This window comes from Pseudophryne corroboree, chromosome 7 (genome assembly GCF_028390025.1).
Source record: "Pseudophryne corroboree isolate aPseCor3 chromosome 7, aPseCor3.hap2, whole genome shotgun sequence".
Taxonomy (NCBI): Eukaryota; Metazoa; Chordata; class Amphibia; order Anura; family Myobatrachidae; genus Pseudophryne; species Pseudophryne corroboree.
Window position 1 is genome coordinate 142,167,006 of NC_086450.1, and position 17,959 is coordinate 142,184,964.

Genomic DNA, 17,959 nt, shown 5'->3' on the forward strand with positions numbered 1-17,959 from the left:
ATCTTCTCCACATTTTCTGGATGTAACCTCGTACGCCGATTGCTGACAAGGTGAGCGGCGGCACTAAACACTCTTTCGGAGTACACACTTGTGGGAGGGCAACTTAGGTAGAATAAAGCCAGTTTGTGCAATGGCCTCCAAATTGCCTCTTTTTCCTGCCAGTATAAGTATGGACTGTGTGACGTGCCTACTTGGATGCGGTCACTCATATAATCCTCCACCATTCTTTCAATGGTGAGAGAATCATATGCAGTGACAGTAGACGACATGTCCGTAATCGTTGTCAGGTCCTTCAGTCCGGACCAGATGTCAGCATCAGCAGTCGCTCCAGACTGCCCTGCATCACCGCCAGCGGGTGGGCTCGGAATTCTGAGCCTTTTCCTCGCACCCCCAGTTGCGGGAGAATGTGAAGGAGGAGATGGTGACAGGTCGCGTTCCGCTTGACTTGACAATTTTCTCACCAGCAGGTCTTTCAACCCCAGCAGACTTGTGTCTGCCGGAAAGAGAGATCCAAGGTAGGCTTTAAATCTAGGATCGAGCACGGTGGCCAAAATGTAGTGCTCTGATTTCAACAGATTGACCACCCGTGAATCCTTGTTAAGCGAATTAAGGGCTCCATCCACAAGTCCCACATGCCTAGCGGAATCGCTCCGTGTTAGCTCCTCCTTCAATGTCTCCAGCTTCTTCTGCAAAAGCCTGATGAGGGGAATGACCTGACTCAGGCTGGCAGTGTCTGAACTGACTTCACGTGTGGCAAGTTCAAAGGGCATCAGAACCTTGCACAACGTTGAAATCATTCTCCACTGCGCTTGAGACAGGTGCATTCCACCTCCTATATCGTGCTCAATTGTATAGGCTTGAATGGCCTTTTGCTGCTCCTCCAACCTCTGAAGCATATAGAGGGTTGAATTCCACCTCGTTACCACTTCTTGCTTCAGATGATGGCAGGGCAGGTTCAGTAGTTTTTGGTGGTGCTCCAGTCTTCTGTACGTGGTGCCTGTACGCCGAAAGTGTCCCGCAATTTTTCTGGCCACCGACAGCATCTCTTGCACGCCCCTGTCGTTTTTTAAATAATTCTGCACCACCAAATTCAAGGTATGTGCAAAACATGGGACGTGCTGGAATTTGCCCATATTTAATGCACACACAATATTGCTGGCATTGTCCGATGCCACAAATCCACAGGAGAGTCCAATTGGGGTAAGCCATTCCGCGATGATCTTCCTCAGTTGCCGTAAGAGGTTTTCAGCTGTGTGCGTATTCTGGAAACCGGTGATACAAAGCGTAGCCTGCCTAGGAAAGAGTTGGCGTTTGCGAGATGCTGCTACTGGTGCCGCCGCTGCTGTTCTTGCGGCGGGAGTCCATACATCTACCCAGTGGGCTGTCACAGTCATATAGTCCTGACCCTGCCCTGCTCCACTTGTCCACATGTCCGTGGTTAAGTGGACATTGGATACAACTGCATTTTTTAGGACACTGGTGAGTCTTTTTCTGACGTCCGTGTACATTCTCGGTATCGCCTGCCTAGAGAAGTGGAACCTAGATGGTATTTGGTAACGGGGGCACACTGCCTCAATAAATTGTCTAGTTCCCTGTGAACTAACGGCGGATACCGGACGCACGTCTAACACCAACATAGTTGTCAAGGCCTCAGTTATCCGCTTTGCAGCAGGATGACTGCTGTGATATTTCATCTTCCTCGCAAAGGACTGTTGAACAGTCAATTGCTTACTGGAAGTAGTACAAGTGGGCTTACGACTTCCCCTCTGGGATGACCATCGACTCCCAGCAGCAACAACAGCAGCGCCAGCAGCAGTAGGCGTTACACGCAAGGATGCATCGGAGGAATCCCAGGCAGGAGAGGACTCGTCAGAATTGCCAGTGACATTGCCTGCAGGACTATTGGCATTCCTGGGGAAGGAGGAAATTGACACTGAGGGAGTTGGTGGGGTGGTTTGCGTGAGCTTGGTTACAAGAGGAAGGGATTTACTGGTCAGTGGACTGCTTCCGCTGTCACCCAAAGTTTTTGAACTTGTCACTGACTTATTATGAATGCGCTGCAGGTGACGTATAAGGGAGGATGTTCCGAGGTGGTTAACGTCCTTACCCCTACTTATTACAGCTTGACAAAGGGAACACACGGCTTGACACCTGTTGTCCGCATTTCTGTTGAAATAGTTCCACACCGAAGAGCTGATTTTTTTGGTATTTTCACCAGGCATGTCAACGGCCATATTCCTCCCATGGACAACAGGTGTCTCCCCGGGTGCCTGACTTAAACAAACCACCTCACCATCAGAATCCTCCTGGTCAATTTCCTCCCCAGCGCCAGCAACACCCATATCCTCCTCATCCTGGTGTACTTCAACACTGACATCTTCAATCTGACTATCAGGAACTGGACTGCGGGTGCTCCTTCCAGCACTTGCAGGGGGTGTGCAAATGGTGGAAGGCGCATGCTCTTCACGTCCAGTGTTGGGAAGGTCAGGCATCGCAACCGACACAATTGGACTCTCCTTGTGGATTTGGGATTTCGAAGAACGCACAGTTCTTTGCGGTGCTACTGCTTTTGCCAGCTTGAGTCTTTTCATTTTTCTAGCGAGAGGCTGAGTGCCTCCATCCTCATGTGAAGCTGAACCACTAGCCATGAACATAGGCCAGGGCCTCAGCCGTTCCTTGCCACTCCGTGTGGTAAATGGCATATTGGCAAGTTTACGCTTCTCCTCCGACAATTTTATTTTAGGTTTTGAAGTCCTTTTTTTACTGATATTTGGTGTTTTGGATTTGACATGCTCTGTACTATGACATTGGGCATCGGCCTTGGCAGACGACGTTGCTGGCATTTCATCGTCTCGGCCATGACTAGTGGCAGCAGCTTCAGCACGAGGTGGAAGTGGATCTTGATCTTTCCCTAATTTTGGAACCTCAACATTTTTGTTCTCCATATTTTAATAGGCACAACTAAAAGGCACCTCAGGTAAACAATGGAGATGGATGGATACTAGTATACAATTATGGACTGCCTGCCGAGTGCCGACACAGAGGTAGCTACAGCCGTGAACTACCGTACTGTGTCTGCTGCTAATATAGACTGGTTGATAAAGAGATGTCGTAGTATGTATGTATGAAGAAGAAAGAAAAAAAAACCACGGTTAGGTGGTATACAATTATGGACGGACTGCCGAGTGCCGACACAGAGGTAGCCACAGCCGTGAACTACCGTACTGTACTGTGTCTGCTGCTAATATAGACTGGTTGATAAAGAGATGTCGTAGTATGTATGTATGAAGAAGAAAGAAAAAAAAAACACGGGTAGGTGGTATACAATTATGGACGGACTGCCGAGTGCCGACACAGAGGTAGCCACAGCCGTGAACTACCGTACTGTACTGTGTCTGCTGCTAATATAGACTGGTTGATAAAGAGATGTAGTAGTATGTATGTATAAAGAAGAAAGAAAAAAAAAACACGGGTAGGTGGTATACAATTATGGACGGACTGCCGAGTGCCGACACAGAGGTAGCCACAGCCGTGAACTACCGTACTGTACTGTGTCTGCTGCTAATATAGACTGGTTGATAAAGAGATGTCGTAGTATGTATGTATGAAGAAGAAAGAAAAAAAAACCACGGTTAGGTGGTATACAATTATGGACGGACTGCCGAGTGCCGACACAGAGGTAGCCACAGCCGTGAACTACCGTACTGTACTGTGTCTGCTGCTAATATAGACTGGTTGATAAAGAGATGTCGTAGTATGTATGTATAAAGAAGAAAGAAAAAAAAACCACGGTTAGGTGGTATACAATTATGGACGGACTGCCGAGTGCCGACACAGAGGTAGCCACAGCCGTGAACTACCGTACTGTACTGTGTCTGCTGCTAATATAGACTGGTTGATAAAGAGATGTTGTAGTATGTATGTATGAAGAAGAAAGAAAAAAAAACCACGGTTAGGTGGTATACAATTATGGACGGACTGCCGAGTGCCGACACAGAGGTAGCCACAGCCGTGAACTACCGTACTGTACTGTGTCTGCTGCTAATATAGACTGGTTGATAAAGAGATGTCGTAGTATGTATGTATAAAGAAGAAAGAAAAAAAAACCACGGTTAGGTGGTATACAATTATGGACGGACTGCCGAGTGCCGACACAGAGGTAGCCACAGCCGTGAACTACCGTACTGTACTGTGTCTGCTGCTAATATAGACTGGTTGATAAAGAGATGTAGTAGTATGTATGTATAAAGAAGAAAGAAAAAAAAACCACGGGTAGGTGGTATACAATTATGGATGGACTGCCGAGTGCCGACACAGAGGTAGCTACAGCCGTGAACTACCGTACTGTGTCTGCTGCGACTGGATGATAAATAATGATATAAAAAATATATATATATCACTACTGCAGCCGGACAGGTATATATATTATATAATGACGGACCTGCTGGACACTGTCTGTCAGCAGAATGAGTTTTTTATAGAATAAAAAAAAAAACACCACACAAGTGAAGTCACACGACGAGTGTTTAACTTTTTCAGGCAATCACAATATAGTATACTACTAACTATACTGGTGGTCAGTGTGGTCAGGTCACTGGTCAGTCACACTGGCAGTGGCACTCCTGCAGCAAAAGTGTGCACTGTTTAATTTTAATATAATATGTACTCCTGGCTCCTGCTATAACCTATAACTGGCACTGCAGTGCTCCCCAGTCTCCCCCACAATTATAAGCTGTGTGAGCTGAGCACAGTCAGATATATAATATATACATAGATGATGCAGCACACTGGGCTGAGCAGTGCACACAGATATGGTATGTGACTGTCTTGTACTCCTGGCTCCTGCTATAACCTATAACTGGCACTGCAGTGCTCCCCAGTCTCCCCCACAATTATAAGCTGTGTGAGCTGAGCACAGTCAGATATATAATATATACATAGATGATGCAGGCATGCAGCACACTGGGCTGAGCAGTGCACACAGATATGGTATGTGACTGAGTCACTGTGTGTACCGTTTTTTTCAGGCAGAGAACGGATATATTAAATAAAACAACTGCACTGCTGGTGGTCACTGTGGTCAGTCACTAAACTCTGCACTCTCTTCTACAGTATCAGCCTCAGGTCAATCTCTCTCTCTCTCTCTCCTAATCTAAATGGAGAGGACGCCAGCCACGTCCTCTCCCTATCAATCTCAATGCACGTGTGAAAATGGCGGCGACGCGCGGCTCCTTATATAGAATCCGAGTCTCGCGAGAATCCGACAGCGTCATGATGACGTTCGGGCACGCTCGGGTTAACCGAGCAAGGCGGGAAGATCCGAGTCGCTCGGACCCGTGAAAAAAAACATGAAGGTCGTGCGGGTTCGGATTCAGAGAAACCGAACCCGCTCATCTCTAGTCTGAACACGGGTCCCCTCCTCTCTAGAGACACCCCTGGTGTATACTTTATACATTATACTTTACACACACACACACACACACACACACACACACACACACATATATTATATATACCAGTATTTACCCTGCACAGAAACAAAATAACCCACACAAATCTAACTCTCTCTGCAAATGTTATATCTGCCACACCTGCAGTGCACATGGTTTTGCCCAACTGCTAACAAATTTGCTGCTACGACCAGGTCCGAATTACCCCCTTTATTTCCACCTTAGGCAGGATACAACTTCACAGCAGTATAACATTCCAAGCTCTGGTAATCACAAACAGTACATATTACAAATGGCTCCTAATCAGTGGCGTAAGTTCGTCCCAGTCGCCCGGAGGCATGATAAATATTGATGCCCCCCCTACACATACACACACATACCATATGTAACTATCCGGCACCCAGGGTGAACAGTAGTAGCGTGCTCAGGTACCTTTCCCAATAGTAATATACATACACATACAAAGTGGACGCACTCCAAGTCCAAATAAAACAGATACCAGCATACCTTTATAGTACACCTACAGTGTTCCCTCACCCGCCAGCAGGTCTCGATGGAGATGCTTTGGCGCAGTGGTGTGCCGATATATAGAAAAAAAAAACACACAAACACCTCATTCACTTAAAAACACACACACGCCTCTTTCACTTAAACATACACACACGCCTCTTTCACTTAAACACACACATGCTTCTTTCACTTAAAAACACACACATGCCTCTCACTTACACATGCCTCTTTCACTCACACATACACGCCTCCTTCACTTAAAAACACACACACACACACACACACACACACACACACACACACACACACAGAAACACACCGCTTTCGCTTAAACACACACATGCCTCTCACTTATACACACATGCCTCTCACACACACACGCCTCTCACACACACATTCAGCGGCAGTGGCGGAACTAGAGATTAGTGGGCCCAGGTGCAACAATATGCATTGGGCCCCTCTCCCATATTATAAATAGGTGAAGCGCATCATCCAGAAAATGGTGTTTTGTCTCACTGAGAAGGGTGTCGCCATACAATAGTAGTCTAAAGTCACGTTGCGCCACACAGTAGAGATCCTTATACATTGTACATCACACAGTAGTGATCCTTATACACGGTACATCACACAGTAGAAGCCTTATACATGTTATGTCACACAGTAGAGGGCCTTATACATGGTACATCACACAGTAGTGATCCTTATACACGGTACATCACACAGTAGAAGCCTTATACATGTTATGTCACACAGTAGAAGCCTTATATATGGTACACCACACAGAAAAGGGCATTATAAATGTTACGTCACACAGTAGAGAGCCTATAACATGTTAGAGAGTCTTACACACGTTATATCACACAGTAGAGAGCATTATAGACATTACATCACACAGTAGAGACACACAGTAGAGAGTCTTATACACGGTACGCCACACAGTAGAGAGTCTTATACACGTTATGCCACACAGTAGAGATCCGTATACACGTTAGGTCACACAGTAGAGAGCCTTATACATGTTACGCCACACAGTAGAGAGCCTTATACACGTTACATCACACAGTAGAGAGCCTTATACACGTTACACCACACAGTAGAGATCCTTATACACGTTACGCCACACAGTAGAGAGCCTTATACACGTTATGTCACACAGTAGAGATCCTTATACATGTTACACCACACAGTAGAGATCCGTATACACGTTACGTCAGACAGCAGAGAGCCTTATACACGTTATGCCAGTGTCTACCTGATGTGCACGCCAACATTAACTACGAGGAATGTGACCTTGATAGAAACAGATGTAGCCAGCCTAATTTTTGCAGTGATGCGTTGGTATGGGCGTACGCATTGCGAAAAGCTTCAGTGAACACTGTGCTGCGCTAAGTCGCAGCCGACGTTCTCTCTATAGCGCACGCACACTTCATAGACATGGGAACACTAGTCGAGAGTGTGGCTACATCTGTAGATATGGATATGGATATACAGTATACTGTATATACACACATAGTAAACACACACACACACACAGCAAAATACATATACACACACATCCATAGCAAAAACGTGCAAACACACACACACACACACACACACACACACACACACTACTAAACACACATAGCAAAACACATATATACATACACAAACACACACCCATAGCAAAAAAATACAGTATACACACACATACACCAATAGCAAAATACATACACACCCCATAGCAAAACCACACACATACATCACTAGCAAAACACATACACCCATAGCAAAACACACACACAGCTAAATACATACACACACACAGCCAGCATTTGCATGTGTGTACAACATACTTTGCACCTCCTGGCTCCTGTAAGGCTCCTCACTGCGACGTCTCCCAGTCCTCACTCTCCACACACACTGCTGCCGTGACTGTCCCTCCTCCCCCTTCCCCCAGCATGCAGTGGGGGCAGAGACCAGGAGCCTGGAGGAAGCTGCAGCAGCGCGGTGCCGAGATGAAGGGTGATGAGCTCACCCTTCTCACTTGCTGGCGCTGTGCGCTCACGTCCGTGGCGGCTTCCTCCTGTGTTAAGGCCTGCAGCGGCGGCAGCGTGTAATGAGTCAGTGTGATTCATTACACTGCTGCCGGCTGTGGGCCCCTTCTTAGCGCTGGGCCTCGGTGCATTGCACCGCTTGCACAGGCGCAAGTTCCGCCGCTGACAGCGGCGATCATCAGGCAGCGGGAGACAGTGGAGGAGATGTGCCCCCTGCAGGTCAGGAGCCCGGAGGCAGCCGACTCCACTGCCTCCCACAGTTCCGCCACTGCATATAATGTTACCTATACCTCCCAACATGACCCTCTCCAGGAGGGACAAAATGCTCTGCTTCTGGACTTTTCTCTTACTTTATGATTGCCGACACCTGTTTAGAGCTGGTTAATGTAGAAGAAAGGTGTTTCAGCACAGGTGATGGCAATCATAAATTAAGATGGAAGCCCAGGAGCAGAGCATTCTGTCCCTGCTGAGAGGGTCATGTCAGGAGGTATGGTTACCCCAGACTCCCATCTGTTGCCTGGCCACTTGCTGGCATCAGGAGCAATGACCTACTGGCCAAAACACATTTTTAAAGACAGCAGATAAGGTGAATTGATCAGTCCAGCTTTGGTTACCACAGACAAGGGTATAGCTACCATTGGTGCACGTAGTGCAGCTGCTATGGGGCCCAGACCTGAGAGGGCCCCACCTTCCCTGTCAAAATTAAATGTGTTGTACAGTTTACATTTTTCACCATTGGTAGATACATAGGGGCACTTACAAACTTTTACCTTTGGGGCTACAATATATCTATTTATATTGGTCCCCTGGACCTGCTCATTGTAATGTGATATAAAATGAACTGGAAGGCATTATACCGTTACATAATATAAACTAAAGCACTGTAATGTGGCACAAAATAAAGTGGAGGCACAATAGTGTGGCATAATATGAACTGTATCATAACGTGAATTGCATAATGTGTACAGGCAGCCCATCAATGTGACAAAATGTGAATTAGAGCACTACTGTGGTTCATAAAATATACTAGCACAATACTATGGGACATAACATTTAACTAAGGCACTACTGTGATTCAGAAAATGAACTAGAGCACTATTATGGGGCATAAAATTAACAGGACAGGTTAATAGTTAAAAGATAGACAGTCATTAGGTAGACACCATATGGTCGACAGTCAAAAGTCAGACAGGGTCAAAAGTCAGAAAGTCAAAAGTCCGATACGGTCAAAAGTCAAACATTGAAAAGTTAGCCAGGGTCATAAGTCAGAAACAAATTTTTTTTTTAATTTTTTTTTATTGTGTTTTTAAACATTTTTAACCCACATTTGTGAAATTCGTTCCTTTGCGGGCTCTTTTTGCTCACCACGCTTCAGGTTCGGTGTCTCGCTTCGCTCGCCACAGCTTTGCTAAAAGGTAATAGTTTGTGACATGGATAGTAGGAAAAGGTTGTGTCTGACTTATGACCCTGTCGGGACTTTTGATCCTGTCGGACTTTTGACCCTATCGGACTTTTGACCGTGTCTGACTTTTGACTGTCGACCATATGGTGTCTACCTAATGACTATCTATCTTTTAACTGTCTATCTATAGACTGGAACCCATCAGGTAAAACCTGTACTGGATTCCATAAGACCTGTTGCTGCTGTTCCAATCCCGCAAAAGCCTGCCATTCCACATTAATCGCAAGTGGAATCATGCTGTCACTGCCACACTATAAATATATAAATATATATATTCACGCCTTGACAAAGGGGCTACGGGCCCCAAAACGTTGGTCGTATGTGACCTTTTTCTTTGCTTCATCACTAAAGCTGCTTGTTTATTATTTACCGGAGTGCCGCTGCTAAGCTAAGCGACACAAGTGGCCGACACAAACACCTGGCCCATCTAGGAGTGGCACTGCAGTGTCAGACAGGATGGCACTTTAAAAAAATAGTCCCCAAACAGCACATGATGCAAAGAAAAAAAGAGGCGCACCAAGGTCGCTGTGTGACTAAGCTAAGCGACACAAGTGGCCGAAACAAACACCTGGCCCATCTAGGAGTGGCACTGCAGTGTCAGGCAGGATGGCACTTCAAAAAAATAGTCCCCAAACAGCACATGATGCAAAGAAAAAAAGAGGCGCACCAAGGTCGCTGTGTGACTAAGCTAAGCGACACAAGTGGCCGACACAAACACCTGGCCCATCTAGGAGTGGCACTGCAGTGTCAGGCAGGATGGCACTTCAAAAAAATAGTCCCCAAACAGCACATGATGCAAAGAAAAATGAAAGAAAAAAGAGGTGCAAGATGGAATTGTCCTTGGGCTCTCCCACCCACCCTTATGTTGTATAAACAGGACATGCACACTTTAACGAACCCATCATTTCAGCGACAGGGTCTGCCACACAACTGTGGCTGAAATGACTGGTTGGTTTGGGCCCCCACCAAAAAAAGAAGCAATCAATCTCTCCTTGCACAAACTGGCTCTACAGAGGCAAGATGTCCACCTCATCATCATCCTTCGATTCCTCACCCCTTTCACTGTGTACATCCCCCACCTCACAGATTATTAATTCGTCCCCACTGGAATCCACCATCTCAGGTCCCTGTGTACTTTCTGGAGGCAATTGCTGCTGGTGAATGTCTCCACAGAGGAATTGATTATAATTCATTTTGCTGAACATCATCTTCTCCACATTTTCTGGAAGTAACCTCGTACGCCGATTGCTGACAAGGTGAGCGGCTGCACTAAACACTCTTTCGGAGTACACACTGGAGGGAGGGCAACTTAGGTAGAATAAAGCCAGTTTGTGCAAGGGCCTCCAAATTGCCTCTTTTCCCTGCCAGTATACGTACGGACTGTCTGACGTGCCTACTTGGATGCGGTCACTCATATAATCCTCCACCATTCTTTCAATGGGGAAAGAATCATATGCAGTGACAGTAGATGACATGTCAGTAATCGTTGGCAGATCCTTCAGTCCGGACCAGATGTCAGCACTCGCTCCAGACTGCCCTGCATCACCACCAGCGGGTGGGCTCGGAATTCTTAGCCTTTTCCTCGCACCCCCAGTTGCGGGAGAATGTGAAGGAGGAGATGTTGACGGGTCACGTTCCGCTTGACTTGACAATTTTCTCACCAGCAGATCTTTGAACCTCTGCAGACTTGTGTCTGCCGGAAAGAGAGATACAACGTAGGTTTTAAATCTAGGATCGAGCACGGTGGCCAAAATGTAGTGCTCTGATTTCAACAGATTGACCACCCGTGAATCCTGGTTAAGCGAATTAAGAGCTCCATCCACAAGTCCCACATGCTTAGCGGAATCGCTCTGTTTTAGCTCCTCCTTCAATGTCTCCAGCTTCTTCTGCAAAAGCCTGATGAGGGGAATGACCTGACTCAGGCTGGCAGTGTCTGAACTGACTTCACGTGTGGCAAGTTCAAAGGGTTGCAGAACCTTGCACAACATTGAAATCATTCTCCACTGCGCTTGAGTCAGGTGCATTCCCCCTCCTTTGCCTATATCGTGGGCAGATGTATAGGCTTGAATGGCCTTTTGCTGCTCCTCCATCCTCTGAAGCATATAGAGGGTTGAATTCCACCTCGTTACCACCTCTTGCTTCAGATGATGGCAGGGCAGGTACAGGAATGTTTGGTGGTGCTCCTGTCTTCGGCACGCGGTGGCTGAATGCCGAAAGTGGCCCGCAATTCTTCGGGCCACCGACAGCATCTCTTGCACGCCCCTGTCGTTTTTTTAAATAATTCTGCACCACCAAATTCAATGTATGTGCAAAACATGGGACGTGCTGAAATTTGCCCAGATGTAATGCACGCACAATATTGGTGGCGTTGTCCGATGTCACAAATCCCCAGGAGAGTCCAATTGGGGTAAGCCATTCTGCGATGATGTTCCTCAGTTTCCGTAAGAGGTTGTAAGCTGTGTGCCTCTTCTGGAAAGCAGTGAAACAAAGCGTAGCCTGCCTAGGAACGAGTTGGCATTTGCGAGATGCTGCTACTGGTGCCGCCGCTGCTGTTCTTGCTGCGGGAGGCAATACATCTACCCAGTGGGCTGTCACAGTCATATAGTCCTGAGTCTGCCCTGCTCCACTTGTCCACATGTCCGTGGTTAAGTGGAAATTGGGTACAACTGCATTTTTTAGGACACTGGTGACTCTTTTTCTGAGGTCTGTGTACATTTTCGGTATCGCCTGCCTAGAGAAATGGAACCTAGATGGTATTTGGTACCGGGGACACAGTACCTCAATCAAGTCTCTAGTTGCCTCTGCATTAACGGTGGATACCGGAACCACGTTTCTCACCGCCCAGGCTGCCAAGGCCTGAGTTATCCGCTTTGCAGCAGGATGACTGCTGTGATATTTCATCTTCCTCGCAAAGGACTGTTGGACAGTCAATTGCTTACTGGAAGTAGTACAAGTGGTCTTCCGACTTCCCCTCTGGGTTGACGATCGACTCCCAGCAGCAGCAACAACAGCAGCAGCGCCAGCAGCAGTAGACGTTACACTCAAGGATACATCGGAGGAATCCCAGGCAGGAGAGGACTCGTCAGACTTGCCAATGACATGGCCTGCAGGACTATTGGCTTTCCTGTGTAAGGAGGAAATTAACACTGAGGGAGTTGGTGGTGTGGTTTGCAGGAGCTTGGTTACAAGAGGAAGGGATTTAGTTGTCAGTGGACTCCTTCCGCTGTCACCCAAAGTTTTTGAACTTGTCACTGACTTCTGATGAATGCGGTCCAGGTGACGTATAAGGGAGGATGTTCCTAGGTGGTTAACGTCCTTACCCCTACTTATTACTGCTTGACAAAGGCAACACTCGGCTTGACACCTGTTGTCCGCATTTGTGTTGAAATAATTCCACACCGAAGAGCAGATTTTTTTTGTATTTTGACTAGGCATGTCAATGGCCATATTCGTCCCACGGACAACAGGTGTCTCCCCGGGTGCCTGACTTAAACAAACCACCTCACCATCAGAATCCTCCTTTACAATTTCCTCCCCAGCACCAGCAACACCCATATCCTCATCCTGGTGTACTACAACAGTGACATCTTCAATTTGACTATCAGGAACTGGACTGCGGGTGCTCCTTCCAGCACTTGCAGGGGGCGTGCAAATGGTGGAAGGCGCAAGCTCTTCCCGTCCAGTGTTGGGAAGGTCAGCCATCGCAACCAACACAATTGGACTCTCCTTGGAGATTTGTGATTTAGAAGAACGCACAGTTCTTTGCTGTGCTTTTGCCAGCTTAAGTCTTTTCATTTTTCTAGCGAGAGGATGAGTGCTTCCATCCTCATGTGAATCTGAACCACTAGCCATGAATATAGGCCAGGGCCTCAGCCGTTCCTTGCCACTCCGTGTCGTAAATGGCATATTGGCAAGTTTACGCTTCTCATCAGACGCTTTCAATTTTGATTTTTGGGTCATTTTACTGAACTTTTGTTTTTTGGATCTTACATGCTCTCTACTATGACATTGGGCATCGGCCTTGGCAGACGAAGTTGATGGCATTTCATCATCTCGGCCATGACTAGTGGCAGCAGCTTCAGCAAGAGGTGGAAGTGGATCTTGATCTTTCCCTATTTTAACCTCCACATTTTTGTTCTCCATTTTTTAATGTGTGAAATCATATGCCAGTATCAATAGCAATGGCCTACTACTATATATACTGCGCACAACTGAAATGCACCACAGGTATGGATGGATAGTATACTTGATGACACAGAGGTAGGTACAGCAGTGGCCTACTGTACCGTACTGCTATATATTATATACTGGTAGTCAGCAAACTGTGCAAAACTGAAATGCACCACAGGTATGGATGGAGAGTATACTTGACGACACAGAGGTAGGTACAGCAGTGGCCTACTGTACCGTACTGCTATATATTATATACTGGTGGTCAGCAAACTGTGCAAAACTGAAATGCACCTGAGAGTATGGATGGATAGTATACTTGACGACACAGAGGTAGGTACAGCAGTAGCCTACTGTACCGTAATGCTATATATTATATACTGGTGGTCAGCAAACTGTGCAAAACTGAAATGCACCACAGGTATGGATGGATAGTATTCTTGACGACACAGAGGTAGGTACAGCAGTGGCCTACTGTACCGTAATGCTATATATTATAAACTGGTGGTCAGCAAACTGTGGAAAACTGAAATGCACCACAGGTATGGAAAGATAGTATACTTGACGACACAGAGGTAGGTACAGCAGTGGCCTACTGTACCGTACTGCTATATATTATATACTGGTGGTCAGCAAACTGTGCAAAACTGAAATGCACCACAGGTATGAATGGATAGTATACTTGACGACACAGAGGTAGGTACAGCAGTGGCCTACTGTACCGTACTGCTATATATTATATACTGGTGGTCAGCAAACTGTGCAAAACTGAAATGCACCACATGTATGGATGGATAGTATACTTGACGACACAGAGGTAGGTACAGCAGTGGCCTACTGTACCGTACTGCTATATATTATACACTGGTGGTCAGCAAACTGTGCAAAACTGAAATGCACCACAGGTATGGATGGATAGTATACTTGACGACACAGAGGTAGGTACAGCAGTGGCATACTGTACCGTACTGCTATATATTATATACTGGTGGTCAGCAAACTGTGCAAAACTGAAATGCACCACAGGTATGGATGGATAGTATACTTGACGACACAGAGGTAGGTACAGCAGTGACCTTCTGTACCGTACTCCTATATATTATATACTGGTGGTCAGCAAAATTATGCACTGTACTCCTACTATATACTACAATGCAGCACAGATATGGAGCGTTCTTCAGGCAGAGAACGTATAATACTGGTGGTCACTGGTCAGCAAAACTCTGCACTGTACTCCTCCTATATAATATTATACTGGTGGTCCCCAGTACCCACAATAAAGCAGCACACTGAGCACAGATATGGAGTGTTTTTCAGGCAGACAACGTATACTGGTGGTCACTGTCAGCAAAACTCTGCACTGTACTCCTGCTATATAATACAGCTGCTCCCCACTCCCCACAATTAAGCAGTGTGCGCACAGATATATGCAGCACACTGAGCACAGATAAGGAGCGTTTTTTTCAGGCAGAGAACGGATAAAACTGGTGGTCACTGATCAGCAAAACTCTGCACTGTACTCCTCCTATATTAATATACAGCTGCTCCCCAGTCCCCACAATTAAGATATAACTAAGCAAGCACAAATATTGCATCAACAATGAATAAACGGAGAGGACGCCAGCCACGTCCTCTCCCTAACATTTCCAATGCACAAGTGAAAATGGCGGCGACGCGTGGCTGCTTATATAGAATCCGAATCTCACGAGAATCCGACAGCGGGATGATGACGTTCGGGCACGCTCGGGTTAACCGAGCCATACGGGAGAATCGGAGTATGCCTCGGACCCATGTAAAAAGGGTGAAGTTCGGGGGGGTTCGGTTTCCGAGAAACCGAACCCACTCATCACTACTATACACCTATACATATTGCGGAGCGCACCCGGCACTTTGACCAGACGGGGAGTGCCGGGCACTATACTATACTATACTATATATATATATATATATATATATATATATATATTTATTTATTTATATATATATATATATATATATATATATATATATAATGAAAAAAGGGAGCTGGCACTCGTTCACAAACAATATGTAGTTGCCTGGTTAGTGTTTATGTTATATATATATATATATATATATGTATATATACATAAAACACTAATGCATACTGTGTTTGTGCGTATCCTGATCATGATCTACCTTTTATTACAATACAATTACGACTTGCCATAAGTGGATTGTTGTATAATGTGTTACAGAATGTGCTGTATATTGTACAGTCTTTTCAATTTGGTAAGTCTTTAATCACTTAACAGAAGTTATTTGTGCATACACCTACAGTAACTAGTAACAATGATAATGATGCTAATGCCAATCAAGTTTAAGGAAGGGAATTGGGCTCAGTCATGTCACTGTGAAGTTGTACAAAGGGATGAAGGAAATGTTTCTATAAACTATGGGGTTGGTGTGGACCAGTGGGGAAGTTTCCCTAGCAACCATCAGCTTCTAAAACTAAAAAAATAAATAAAAATATTACAGAATTTGTAGCATTATGGTAAGTGTATGGGACTCAGCATTCAGAATTCTCTTATTTTGCGCTGAGATCCACAACAATTAATTAAATCGGTGATACTGTGAGATTGAACCTGGAATTTAGAATTTATTAAGCCACTGATTTTTCCACACAATGCTGTGGAACACGTGCATTTCCACCACCATCAGGTTTACATACAAATCTGAATCAGGCCCAGAGACCAATATATGGGAGTGTGTGATCTGTTCCATAGGTAAACGCAGGGGGGGTTTCCGGTTACCCAGAAACCACCCTCCTCTGTGCAAGTGGCTCAAATTATGGCAACAATAGCAATGGTATATAATGTGATCACTAGAACTGCAGCCACATCATGCAGTTTACGGGACAGAGTGGAGCTGCTGCACATACCCAGTGGTAGTCGGGGTCGGACTAGCCCACAGGGGCTCCAGGAAAACCACCTGTAGGCCCCACTGCCTGAGGGCCCACTCCTTCCTCTAGGGATCAGGTTCCAGACTGTGCACTGGTATTATACATGGTACATATGTTGCATTACACTGCACTAAACTATTGTGTATTTCAAGCATATGTGGAGGCTGGCCACACCCCCTTTATAGGCTGGCCACACCCCTAAGTATGGGCCCCTATAACTGCATTCCCCCGGTAGGCCCTTCATGCCCCAGTCCTACACTGGTGGTAGTAGCTACTTCTACCAAGTTTGCTGTGTGTGTGGGTCTGAGCACTCAATCAGTGCACTGGACCAGAGAGTAGCTGCCAGGAAGAAGAAACTGGAGCCTTCCCATGAAGTGGGAGAATGTGTGCACAGAAAGTGCAGTACTGGTTCTATTATGTTTGTAACTTTATCATAGTATGTTCACATCTTTCCCATACCATATGTTTGTTACAGCCTATACTATAGACCACAGGTTCTCAAACTCGGTCCTCAGGACCCCACACAGTGCATGTTTTGCAGGTCTCCTCACAGTTCACAAGTGAAGTAATTAGCTCCACCTGTGGACCTTTTAAAATGTGTCAGTGAGTAATTAATACACCTGTGCACCTGCTGGGTTACCTGCAAAACATGCACTGTGTGGGGTCCTGAGGACCGAGTTTGAGAACCACTGCTATAGACCATTTATAGCAGGCCTGGCCAACCTGTGGCTCTCCAGCTGTTGTGAAACTATAAGTCCCACTAGTTTTTCTATTAGGGAATGCTAAAACAGTCACAGGGCATGCTGGGGTGTGTAGTTTCACAACAGCTGGAGAGCCTCAGGTTGGCCGGGCCTGATCTATAGTGTTAAATGTTAATACTGTATTCCATGTTCTGCAGAGTAGGAGATTGTGGATTGCATTTGGAAAAACCCCCTCTAGAAATCCTGTGTTTGCCACTGTGTCAAAGGAAAATGATCTCTATTACCTGATGTGAGAGGGTGGGGTGGAGGGTACTGCCGCTGAGAGGGTGGGGTAGCGGGTATTAATTACCAAGGCCCAGGACTGATGGAGGGGCCTGGGTCTGCCGTAGCCCCCCCCCCCCACTCCAGTTATCAGTACCAGCTGTGTCCTCAAGCCAGCACACGCTGCTATGTACCTGCTAGGCTATGGTGTGTGCAGGGTGGCTGCGAGCGATAACACTGATCATGCCCCCCTCTGGTTTTGTCCCTGGCTGACTATCTCCCCCCCCCCCCCCCCCTAAAAAAAAAATCTGCTTTGCAGTGCTGAAAATACTTTTTCAGTTTATTAGAAGTAGAACATGCCGAATAAAAGTACCTGGACCCCCATAGCTCTCTACACCCAGAGAAACTAGCCCTATCACCTTACTGCTTGCCCGTTATGCCATGTGAAA